The sequence below is a fragment of the Rhopalosiphum maidis genome, chromosome 1 (assembly GCF_003676215.2).
Source record: "Rhopalosiphum maidis isolate BTI-1 chromosome 1, ASM367621v3, whole genome shotgun sequence".
In the NCBI taxonomy this organism is placed as follows: domain Eukaryota; kingdom Metazoa; phylum Arthropoda; class Insecta; order Hemiptera; family Aphididae; genus Rhopalosiphum; species Rhopalosiphum maidis.
This window is the reverse complement of record NC_040877.1, coordinates 91,544,574-91,557,753: the sequence shown is the minus strand read 5'-3', so window position 1 is coordinate 91,557,753 and position 13,180 is coordinate 91,544,574.

Genomic DNA, 13,180 nt, shown 5'->3' with positions numbered 1-13,180 from the left:
GGTTCGACATAATGCAGATATTTAAAAAAAATGTAAAAAATCATGAATATTCCCTATAGTACGCGGCAATGTAGCAACCTTAGCTTACACAGCGCTACCTATAGTCTATTTAATCGTGCGACTAATTTCAGTACGTTTTTTCATGCAGGCGGCCTTATGAATTTGGTCTCCTTGTTCTAATCTTCATGGTTATAACTTATAACCTAATACATAATAAAAGCCCATAAGACAGATTACCTATACGATGTCTACAAGTTGATGGAACTTTGAAAAATTTCAAATTCTTGAGAGTGAAATATCGCGAGGAAAAGAAAAAAATCCTAGTTACTCTTATAAAAAATTTTTTTAGATTCTAAGCTGAGCGATGAATATATTGATTTTTCAATATTGTATTTATTTTTTTGTGGATGATTACATGACTAGTTGTCACTCGTTGGTCGTTAAAATAATCAAATGTTCCAATTTTCAAAAATGGAAGTGGTTCCGGTTATCAAATTGAATCTAGTTTGGTTCGGTTTGGTGAGGTAAAACTTAAAATTCCTAGTAATCAATACTTATTTTTATAAATGAGAAAAACAAATCAAAAATTAAGAATAAATAGGAACTTTCACGCAAATCGAATTTTGGACAAAATTGATTTTGTTTTTTTTTTTGTAACTGAAAACGAATAACTGTAGGTACCTTCTTGAAATGTTCACAAATGTTTATATTATTGTTTTCTATTTACAATTACATATTAAAAATGTTTTGACTATTTTTAATTGTCACAAAAGATTAATTTAACGTATAAGTAATCATTATTATAACCTATAGGTATTTCTAAAACATTTAGCATTTTGGAAAATATATTTTTTACATAATTTTAAGTCATTACAAAACAATAGCTACTTTTGAAAAAAATTATAATTTTCTAGGTTTATTACTTTTTTTTAACGATAGTATTCATGTTCGATATCGCATTCAAAAGGAAACTTAAAGTATAAATGATGAATAGAGTGAAATGATTCAGAGCCTAGGGATAGATGGATGGAAATAGTTGTTAAATAATGCATAAAGTTTTCCCACGATGAAAGTATCGTCGTGGTAAGTTATGTGCTCAGTCGAGTGAGAAATTATTCCATATATGGTCTAGTACTCTAGTATTTAGCAATTCACTAAAAATTTATCGAAACTTAATATAAAGTGACTATGCGAAACATTCATTACGCTCGGTTTGCGCAAATAATGCTTAAGGGAATGTATTATATACATATGTGTATAAAAAAATTCATTAGGTATTTTAAAAACAAAATAATCTTTTAAACTCTTAAAATTTAAAGATCTGGAATTCCTTTGTAAAAATTAAGGGTATATTTTATTCAGTAATAAAGGCTTCGACAACTATTATAAGGTCATTAGCCTATAATGATTTACATTTACATACATTTTGAAATATAATAATTACAATAAGATTTATTTATATGTATATTTAAAATTGTTAACATTAAGAATATTAATTTACAATAGGTTGATGAATCTAGTAGAGTTAAAAAAAACTATAAATGACGTACGTGTTGGCTTTGCTTAAAGCTTCCTATATATTGGTAGGATTCTTTAGAATATAGTGTTCTTCGTGGACTATGGAGTGTGGGGTACTGAAGTATTTGATCGTTAGTACTATTACTACTTTGTATTTTTGGTAGATAGGCTGTTCATCATAGTTGAAAAGATAAGAAAAGATAAGAATGGGTGATACGTGTATGGTCAATTTTAGCTCTGGTAATAATGATAAAACCAGGGGCGGATCCAGACCAAGAAAACAGGGGGGGGGCGATTTTTAAAGGGCACTCATTAATTTTGATAAAGTATTTATTTAGGTACATACATATGTTACTTTCCACAGTCTCGTACAGAACAATACAAATATTTTTTACAGTAGATAATAGAAATAAAAAAAATATTAAATTTAAAATAAAATATTAATATTTAATTTTGTTACCCTTGAAGTATAATTACGTCCAAACTAAAATCAGGGACTTGAACTATTTTTTTTGAGAGAACGAGGGGGGGACGATCGCCCCAATTACTCCCCTCTGATTTGCCACGGGATAAAACCATACTTTGGAAGACGTTATAGCACTGATAGCGATTTAAACTATGTGGGCTGTTTTAATGAGGAGTCACCATTTTTTTTTTTATTTTTTTTAATTTGTTTGTTGCTATACCTATTGATATTGTCTCATTGTGATTATTATTGCTGGATAAAAATTGTGTTTATAATTCTTAAAATGTTTTTGTATGGTTATACTAACTGACTAGTGGGCGATATAGCTTGGTTTGCTACAAGATCAGATTGTTCATTTCCAGATATCCCAGTGTGTAAAGAAATCAACATAAACTCAATAATATTTTTTGTGTTGGCCGTAATATTAAGTACCTATGTGTACGTAGTTTAGTTATTAGTAGAGAATGCATTGAGAAAATGACTTATCATAAGTGTTTTGTATATGAGAATATATTCAGCGTAAATAATTACTTATGCGATAGTAAGGGTTTCTGCTGTGAAGATACATGCTTCAGTAAGTACTAAGCAGGTTTGGTAAGGTTTGAAAAGTTTTTAATTTTATTTAGTAGGTAGGTACTTAAACAGATTAATTACATATTTAGATTTAAATCCACGGTCAAATTTAATTTATTTTCTGGTAATGATTTTCATAACTTTTTATTGAACGGTTTTGTGTAAATACACGAAACCATTTTTCGACAATGCAAGTTTTTGGTAAATTATTTTTTCAATACCTATAATTTAATATAGCAATTCAAAATCCAATCCAAATCAATAAATTTAGAAAACCACCATAAAAATTATAACTTATTATAACAGTCGACATTTGTCAAACAAGTAGAATGAAAATTAATTTTGTATGATAACTTCTGAAATTTGTAAGTTAATTAAGTTACTTACCCATTACCTACTATTTTTACTAATATAAATACTATTATACTATTTGAAATGTTGGATATGATATCAGGATATTAAAATATTAAGTACACTGTACACTTTTTGCGTTTTGATATGTTTAAATGTTTTATTACAAATTTATAATCTATAAATAATTTATACAACTATGTTTGGAGGTTCGACGATAAAGGTGACAATAAATATTTCAAATGTATGACTCTGAATTTCATTTGGAGGTTTTTTTACTACATAAGGGACGTAATATTACACTTATTTAAAAAAAATTTAAAGTTTTAAAGTTTGTTTTTAGTGTATGTGTTGAAAACAACACTGTTTTGAATTATTGTTTTCTTCCTTTTGAGTTAGAATTTTAATTACATTTTTAGATAATTTTGATATAAAGCTGTTTTTCTAAAAAATAATTTACCTATTGAGAGTGAGTTAAAGTTTTGATTTATACTTTATGTTTTATGTATGTTGTATTTCTCTTATATTTCAACAGGTTATCACAATTTTACAATACTATGTAATTTCGTACTTAGGCACCATACGAAAATGTTCAAAATAACATGAATATTACATAAAATTTTGTAAAATTTTAGGTAGATAGATAACTTTTAAAAAATACGATAAATAAAACATGCATAAATTGAAACTATAACTCACTCTCAATAAGTCAATAATTTTATTTGGCTACAAATATGTGGAAAAATAATTTTAAAATTTAAATTTTTCTAAAATAACACGTGTCATGTTGCAACTAAAAAACCTGAATTGAATTCAAGGTTTCGTAATATTTCGTGTTATCTTAATCGTTGAACTCATTGATATATAGTGCAAGTCTCTTATTAATTTAGAAGCTTGAGTTTCATCTATAAGGGTCGATTTCACCATTGAGAGTTAAGGCATGAGTTACCGATAAAAAGTAATTTAACCATCACTTAGGTTAGAACTTAGATTACTAGTTAGTCAGTAACTCCAGGTTAATGGAAATTTTAACTTCCGGATTTTAATTCCTGATTAATCTACCAATTAACTCAAGTTTAGTACCACGGTTTATCATACACCAATGACTTTTTTTAGATCATGATAATACCGTAAACGCTTATTTGTTGGGTATAGATTACAATTTTTTTAAATATATAATTTTAGCTGTGAGAAATTGATTTCACATAAACTCTATTGTGCTACCATCGACTTATGTCTTATACCATTGGTTATGAAATAGACTAATACTCTATTATATTTTATAATCAATGCTTATACTAAATAGTAAATCCCATATTTATGAATACACGAAAAGCAGTTTTAATAAAATAAAAGGATTTAATAATCAATAATATTTTGTACAACGAACTTTTAGTACACATACTAATAGTGATTCATTTAACGTAAGACTCAATATTTTAAAAACTGTTAATATTTTTAAAAATATTTCTTTTATAAAATAATACTTTTTGTTTTTATTAAAAATTTAAATAATCTGTAAATATGTTTTTTACAATAAGCATAATTTATTGATGAACATAATTTAGTATTTACGAATGGAGGTAATAGCACGGACTATGTAGTATGATAGAGAGGACTGGAAACGATATGGTGGGCGGATGATGGAGAGCTGTACCGCAATTTCCTCGGTACATAGCCAACATGTACGTTATCTATTCAATTTGTCATCCAGCCACTAGGTAGCGTTAAGACTACTTAGCTATATATTACGGAGGCATTTCGGGACCGTTAAAAATTTGCTCGTCTCCAGTCCTCTCTATCTTAGTCCGTGAGTAATAGTAATTGCAGACCTGAGGAAAGAATCCATCCAATAATAGAGCTTCATAGTAGTGGGAATGGTTCTTAATTATTCAATAGGTTTCGATATTATTCGTGTTTTAAACGTCTTCTGTAGTCATCTGGGAATATTAATTTGAGATAAGAGGATTGCGGCAAGGGCGCACACAAGGGGGTGGCTAACGGGATTTAGCCCCCCTCCCCCCCAAAATGGCTAGCCCCAAACATTTTTATAATTTGATTAGGTATATTGATTTTAAATTATTATATAAAAAAATTATCAATTAACGAAATTGAAACATTATAGGTATAACATAATATTTTATATTTATACCTGTCATTCCGGGCCCCGGGAGAGACCTCTGTTTATATTATTATAAATACTATTGATATTTAAAAATGATTTGAATTTAGCCCTCTTCCCCCTAAAAAAAAATATCCTGGGTGCGTCCCTGGATTGCGGTGGTTGGGTAGATTCGAGTGGAAGCGCTTATAGACAATTTTAAATACGTTTTGAACTGTTGGAATGTAAAGGTCATTATGGAGGGTACATTATTTGAGATATAGAAAAGAGCTTTGGTTATTTGTCGAAGGCATTTGAATTAGGAAATATGGATTTTGTTTTTATTCGATGGCTTGGCTGCACCTCAGATTTGTATACTGTATGACCAATATGGTTCTAATAGAATTTTATATATGAATATTTTGTTATTTAGAGGTTAGGAGAAGTTACTGGCATGATTTGTTGTCAAGGGCAATTCGCTTGAATATGGTATGAGCTTTTAGATCAATCGATGATCCAGATAAAGGCTTACATAACGAACATCGAACACATTATAATATAAACATAAATCATAATATTACATAGGTAGGTATATAAGTTTTCCTCGGCCTATACGACTTACGCGTACCTACATATTATGAAATATATGTGATGTATTGTACTATATTATACACTGCCTACGAAGTAATAATTTACAGTTCGCAGACGGCAGTTAAACTGCAGACCAGGCTCGAACATGCGTATTGTATATGATAATGTTCCAGTTCGGCTTCAAAAATGCCAAAACTCAATTATTAGGAATTAGGATTGCTAGTAAAAAAGATAGGAGAAATCCAAAATAAATAAAAAACTATAAGAAGATTTTAACATTCAATTATGAATCGCGATAGTGGTGGTTCAGTGTGCGCATATTAAATTAATGATTATTTTATTGTTAAACACTCATTATGTACTTGTATTTAGATGCACAATAATGTACAATAAATAAATGATAATGTATATAAATTTACTATAGTATTATTCGTTCTATTTCTATTGTTAATTGTTATTATAATATAAATATTATACAGTGAACTGAATAAGAAAATTACATAAATAATTTTTTTTTTTTTTTGTAATTAATATTGGGCATAAATTTAATAAAATAATAATAAAAATCTCATATAAAATGCCCTGAAAATATAAAAAATAATTTTTGAACACTTTTATATCATGCTATTTAATTAATAATACCATAGGTTGGTTTAAGTTTTGGAATTTTTGTAAACTATGACAAAAAAAATGTTAGTTAAAATATACTACCTATACTTGTATACAACACTATTCGATAATATATTGTAAACATAGTACAAGTATAACGAATATATAGTTTAATCTAGACATTTTCATTAGGCTGGTTCTAAATACCGCCTACATTGAAGTAATCCTCCAGTTAAAAAGAAATCATAATAATTTATTGTCTGCTTGCACATGACGAAAATGTTGTTTGGCGGTTAGGTTAGGTTAGGTTATGCATTTGTCGCCACCTTTATATAGTATCTACGTAATAAAAATAGGATAGTGACACAAAATAAAAAATATTAAATGTTTTACTTATAATAATAATATAAACGTATTATAATATATATTTATATTTTATCATATTAGTTAATTTTAGTTGTATTTTAGATCCTTGAATGATATGTGTATGATATAGGTAAATATAGAATAAATTGTTAGATTATAATAGAGTATAGATGATTATTCGATAGTTTGTGTTTTTTTTTTATACACACAAATATATTATTATAACAAATAGCTAGAGAAAGGCACAATCGTGTAGATAGATATATAATATAGTGTATACCTACATACTTAAATCAAACCTATAATATTATATACGTAGTCTTACTGAACCCGGTTTTGGATCATTGGATTAGATGGTGCACAAATTATAAGTATATTAACGGGTTTATGACGAGAAGAGAGAGAGGTACTTACCCAAGGCCAAAATTTAAAAAAAATAAGCTAAATATAGTATATACATAAAATATAGTTATAAAATATGTTCCTCAATCGTGAATCAAGATTGCATACAAATTTGTATTATTTTTATTTAAATGCTAATTTCCTTTTCATCGAATTTTAATTTAAAAAAAATGGACAAGTGAGGGTATTACTCTGCTCTACAATAGGTGTTGAGTGGGTAAGGGCTGTATACAATTTGAATTCAATGATACATCATTAAGTATTAAAAATAATTCTGAATTGTTATTGCTATTAAAGTAATTTCCTACCTATTTATTTATAGATACCGTAAGTTGACTTAATTTTAGTTGAAAACATTGCATTGATTATTTTATTGATTTTTAATTATTAGAATAATTATTTTCAGTTATAGTAAAAAATCTAAGAATTGCGCACATTTTGAGATTTTTTGGTTAAATTGCTGTAACTTGGTAAGCTTTGGACTTATAATGTTGGTTTAATTACTAAAATTCATTAAAAAAATAGGCAACAAATAATAAGTAGTTAAAATAGGTGGTTACCATTGTCCATTTAATAAAAAATGTGTATTATGCGGATGCCTAATTAAGTTTAAAGAATTCATAGGCCATAAAAATGTTTTTTTTTATGTCATAACAAGCAACTAAAAAACAGAATTGAAAATTGCAGGGCTCTACGCATAAATATTGAGTGTTATAAATTAGCGTTTAAAGACTATAATGTACACAAAAAAAAAAAAAATTTAAACAGTTGTATTTTACTTTTCAACGATCATTATCAGGATCAGTTTCCTAACTTAATCTAACCTAAAGGATCGATATAAATATATATTTTCTAAATTATTGTACTTTTTATAAATTTATGTAATATTATAAATTTCACATTATTTTGTACTAGGTACATTGTATTAGGTATATGATTAATAGTAAGTTCAGATAATACTGCTAGTGTAGAAACAAAAATATAAGTATAAATTATACATCAAATATATGCAAGCTTAAATATTTTTATATAACATTAAATATAGTTAATTCTGAATGGAGCTATAAATGTATTATGTATGATTATGACTGTGAGTGTGTGAGTGTGTGGGTGTATGTGTATGTATACTCAGTAAGTAGTTAGGAAAATGTTTCAATCTTTATAACTCTCATAGAAAATCGGATCTATTTTGTGCTTTCGAGAGTTAAAAAATTTCCAGTATTTTTAAAAGTGATTGAGAAAAACAAATAATAAAAGTTAAGGAAATAGTAGATATTTCACGCAAAACCAGTTTTTCAACAAAATCTATTTAATTTTTTTGGTGTAACTTAAAAATTAATAGATATTTGATATTCGTACCTAATGTTTTAATTAAAATTTTATATACACGATAAAATTTTCAAAATATTTTGATTCTTTTTGATTTGGCATGAGAAATTTTTTATTGTTGTCGATAAAGATTTTTCGCTTAGTCAAAAACCTTGAAAATTTAGTACGTGGTTGCTTATAACTTATAAGTTGTTAATATAACTATAACAAATTATAAAAGATACATAAGTAAGATTTTTATTTATTAACATTTAAAGTTCAAATGTTGATAAAATTCGACAAAATAACAAACATTTGAAAATTATTTAAAAATGTTTAATTGTTTTAGCCAAGAATTGGAAATTTAATACAAGGTTTTTCATAAATAATTGATACTGACACCAAAAATTTTTAAAAATATATAAATACTGATAGTTTTTTTTTATAGACATTTGAATTTCAAATTTTGGTGAAATTAGATATCTAGTTAAACAAAAAAATAAAGATTTTAGTTATTTAGTTGTAATTAAAAATATTATTTATGTGTAATTTAAACTTTAAACAGTATTATTATTTTAATACTAAAATATAACTTATTATTATATTTCATCACACACACAATAAGATTTTCAAGAAATTTTGTAGAATGCTGAATGAACGCAATTTTATGACGCAGCGAAATAATTTCAAATAGAAAAGGAAAGTTGTTATTTTAAAAACAGATGTTTGCATCTCCATAATACATTCTTTAAGTAATACAAATCATTTAAAAAATTCAAAATATTATTTACGTAGTATATCTAAAAATTCCAAAAATCCAATTTTAAATAACTACATTATTGAAGAAAAATAGAGGATGTACATGATTAGTAAATTTCTTTTATAAATATACAAGCGCACATAAGAAAGTAAAAATAAAAATGTTTGTGCTTGGGTCACGTGGGTAGTTGGTACTTGATGAAATTATTAAACTTAACGGTGATATCGAGCAATTATTGAAACTATAGAATTACCGGGTTAAGATGAGTACTCGTATATACTAGACTGTGGCGAAAATGCTTTCGACAGAATAGTTAGGGTCATTTTGTATCCTCCTTTCATCCACACCATAACACAAAACATCATGACAATATAATAATACATAGTTGTTGACTGCGGCGTGTGTCAAGACTTCCAAACCAACCCCGGGAGAAATAGCGAGACTAAACTCTCCACTGAGACCACGTAATGTCACACTTTTCCATACCTACCAAAACTATCCCATTACGTTAATTTGTATTTTACATACAAATGGCCGGGGTACGACAATATGGCACGGGGATAGGGACGATTGTTTTTTAACAATGAAACGGTTGTGTAGTGTGAACATTTGCATTATTTCGGTTAGGTTAAGTTAGGTTACAAAGTATTAATTTTTTTTTTTTGAAATATTCATACATAATGTATACGAGTGTAATTTAAACGTTTAACATTGTTCTTTTTCTTCTTTTGCTTATAGAAAAATAGTTTTGATCATAAATTTCCGTTATTTTTTTATTGATAAATTAATAACTTATGATAAATCATAAATCTTACATAATATTTATAAACTTTTTTACACAGCCAATAATTTTTTATCGTCATTTATAAAAAAGGTGGGCAAGTGGGTATCACTTTGCTGTATAGTAGAGATGGAGAGTATGTCACTATAATGAATGTGTTAAATTTGAATACAATGACAGGTATCGTTGTATACGAAAAACGATTCTGAACGGAGATGATTTGTTAGTCTAGGGTAATTAGTAGGATATATTATTTTTATTACTTATATTTAGATTGTAATACATCGTTATTTTACGAGATTTTGTAAAAAAATAAATTTCATACGCTTATCAAATTTTTTCTATTTTGACACTGGAATCTTATTTTATAGCTATTTGAAGAAAAAATTAAGGAGAACCTTGTGTTGGGTTTTTTAACCTTAGATATAAATTGCAAATATTTTATGCATTTTAAACTTCAAAAAATACCTTGCAAATATTCGCGATTTTGATATATTTCGTAAACATTTGAATTTTTAATGTTTATAAACAAAAATTGTGACTAACGGTTTTTTATTTTTTTTTTACTACAGTTAGAAAAACTTATAATAAACCTTGTATTAAATTTTAAAGATTTTTTGGAAAGCCAAATTACTTTTATAGGCATTTCGAGAAAAAAAATTTAGAAGAATTGAAAATTTCAATTGTCTATAAAAATTAAAGCTTAAAAAAATTCAAAATATTTTTTAAATTTGATCGTAAATAGATTATAAAATTAAAAATTCCTGTTTTCCGTTACTTTTTCAGGGTTTTTCCTAACGCTTTTGAAAACTACTGGAATTTTTTTACTTTTGACCCCCTAAAGTACCAACTAGATGAATTTTCCTTTTTTAAGAGGGGCTGAAGTAAAAAATCAAAGCATTATTTCTACTCCAAAACGTGATGACAGTCACAAATTTTAAAAATTTTTTCTTAAAAAAACACATCATTGTAAAGTTAATACATTTATACATTCATCACTCCGTTCAGAATCTAAAAGGTGGGTTAATAAGTTAATCGAATCATATTTCCTGTACTCATCAAGTACCTATACAATAAAAATAAATCATTGATTATTACATTCATTATTGAGAAAATTATCGAGTGTTATGAAAAGTATAGATATAAAATTTGTACCTATGTATTTATGTGTTTAATGTTAAATAATGAATAATACTAATTAATAATAATATTAGTTTAATCCCGTAGAGGCTCCTTTATTTGTACGGGTATGACAATTCTACATGTTGCAGTGTGTTTAGGTGTCGGGAAAATGACGCTGATGATAGGCTATAAACCTTATAACCTATAAACGTAATAGTCTTGATGATGAATATAATTTTTTAGTTCGAGTTTCGACACGTATAGTTTTTAAATATATGTGCAGATTTTGGTGATTTTGCGTCCTTATATCTGATTATATGCTGGTACATTTTAATTAGTCAATCTCTGTGAAATTACTGCTACATCCGGCGAGGCTATGAATAGCTATTCATATATAATCTGTGAGGTAAGTCACCGACGACGAGGTGGACCTGTCAATGTAATAAAGTGACTACATCATTCGAATACATACCTAAACTGCAGTTAATTAAAACTCAGGGTAATTCATTCGTTAATAATTTTGGTCACTCCACTTCAATAATATAGTTATTTAAAATCTGATTTTTAGAATTATACTTTTTATAAAATTATAATTATATTACTTTATTAATATTTAATATTAATTATTAAATACCATGTTTAAAACGTCGATATTTTCAAAAATATGAACTCTATAAAATGGCTAATGAAATAATGAAATATATATAATTTTGTTCCTGTGAATCTTATTAAAAAACCAGAATTATGATATCTTCATTATTTCAGGAGATATCACAATGGGTAAAATCCTCACAGGACACCCTGTATATATATATTATAATCAACTTATGTGACGAAAAGTTTTTTACATAATAAATTAGACTCTTATTATTCACAGGAATTTTTTTTAGAACGTATTCGGTATAAATAAAACAAGAATAATACAAATCTTTTCATAAGCAGGTATATTTTTTTCGAATACCACGAGATTTTTATAATAATATTATATTTGAAAAGACGTCGTTTATACAAACAAGGCACAATATTAAATATAAACATTTTTCATAAAGACGGAGCACGTAATACATAAAATATTTTACGTTTATATTTATACCTATATTCACCTAAATGGTGCAGCTGCTGTGATATTATTGCGTTATCATTTATTATTCCTTGACTAACCCTCTTTGGATATTTACAGATGAATATTATAACCTACAGCTTCCTTTTGAAACTGTTTTTTCACGTGCATCTATCTACTACGGTATTTTTTGTGCTAATACTTTATTTTAAATAATAATATATGAGACAAAAATACTTTTTTAGTTTTTACAATAATAATATACAAATAGTAAACCAAAATGCGGTATTACAAAAACGATCTATTTTTTGAAAAATGTATACTCTACTCGTATTTTAAATCTAAAAAACTGTGTACATGAATATACATAGTTTATTAAAATAAATTATTTAAAGTAGGAACACACTTACGACATTATAAATTGTAAGCTATTCTATATTTTCATTTCAAAGTAGCATAGATCAGGAGTTACCAATTAGTTTCTATGGAGGTCCGCTTTGAAACTTACAACACTGGATGCGGTCCCTAACAGTCTTAATAATGTACACACGAATAAGTAGATTTTTTTTAAAAATCAGTATTTATATTGATTTATTTATGCATTTGTTCAACACAGATTAATTTAATTTTTTTGTCGTAATATAAATTTTATATTATACACTCATAATTTTTATTTGTTTATAATATAAAAATTTTAAAATTTACTCAACGGGTAAGGGTCCGTAAAAAAAGTGTTTGAGGTCTGGATTCAGACCATGATAGTCCACCAGTTGGTGACCCCCGGAATAGATTTTAGATAAACTTGGTTGGCTAAACCTACTTTAATTAAAGTCTATAATTTATATAATCATTAATAACAGCTTACTATACGCCCTATCTACGTAGTTGACAAAAATTCTCTTGAGGATGTCATCTTTCTTGTTGTATTATCGAAAATAAAATAGAAAAAAATCGACTATGTAATACCTACTTACAGTTTTTAGAAATTAATTGGTGGGTTGGAGATCGGTGACGCTAACCAACATTTATATAATCGATAACATAAATAAGCGCTATCCATTAATTTACTAGGTATCCTTATAATTATAACTTTAAGTAAACATCTAAGACGGTATGAACCGATTTCTGCCAAAAAAAAAAAATTAATAAATTATTTAAGATATTTTTTAAGA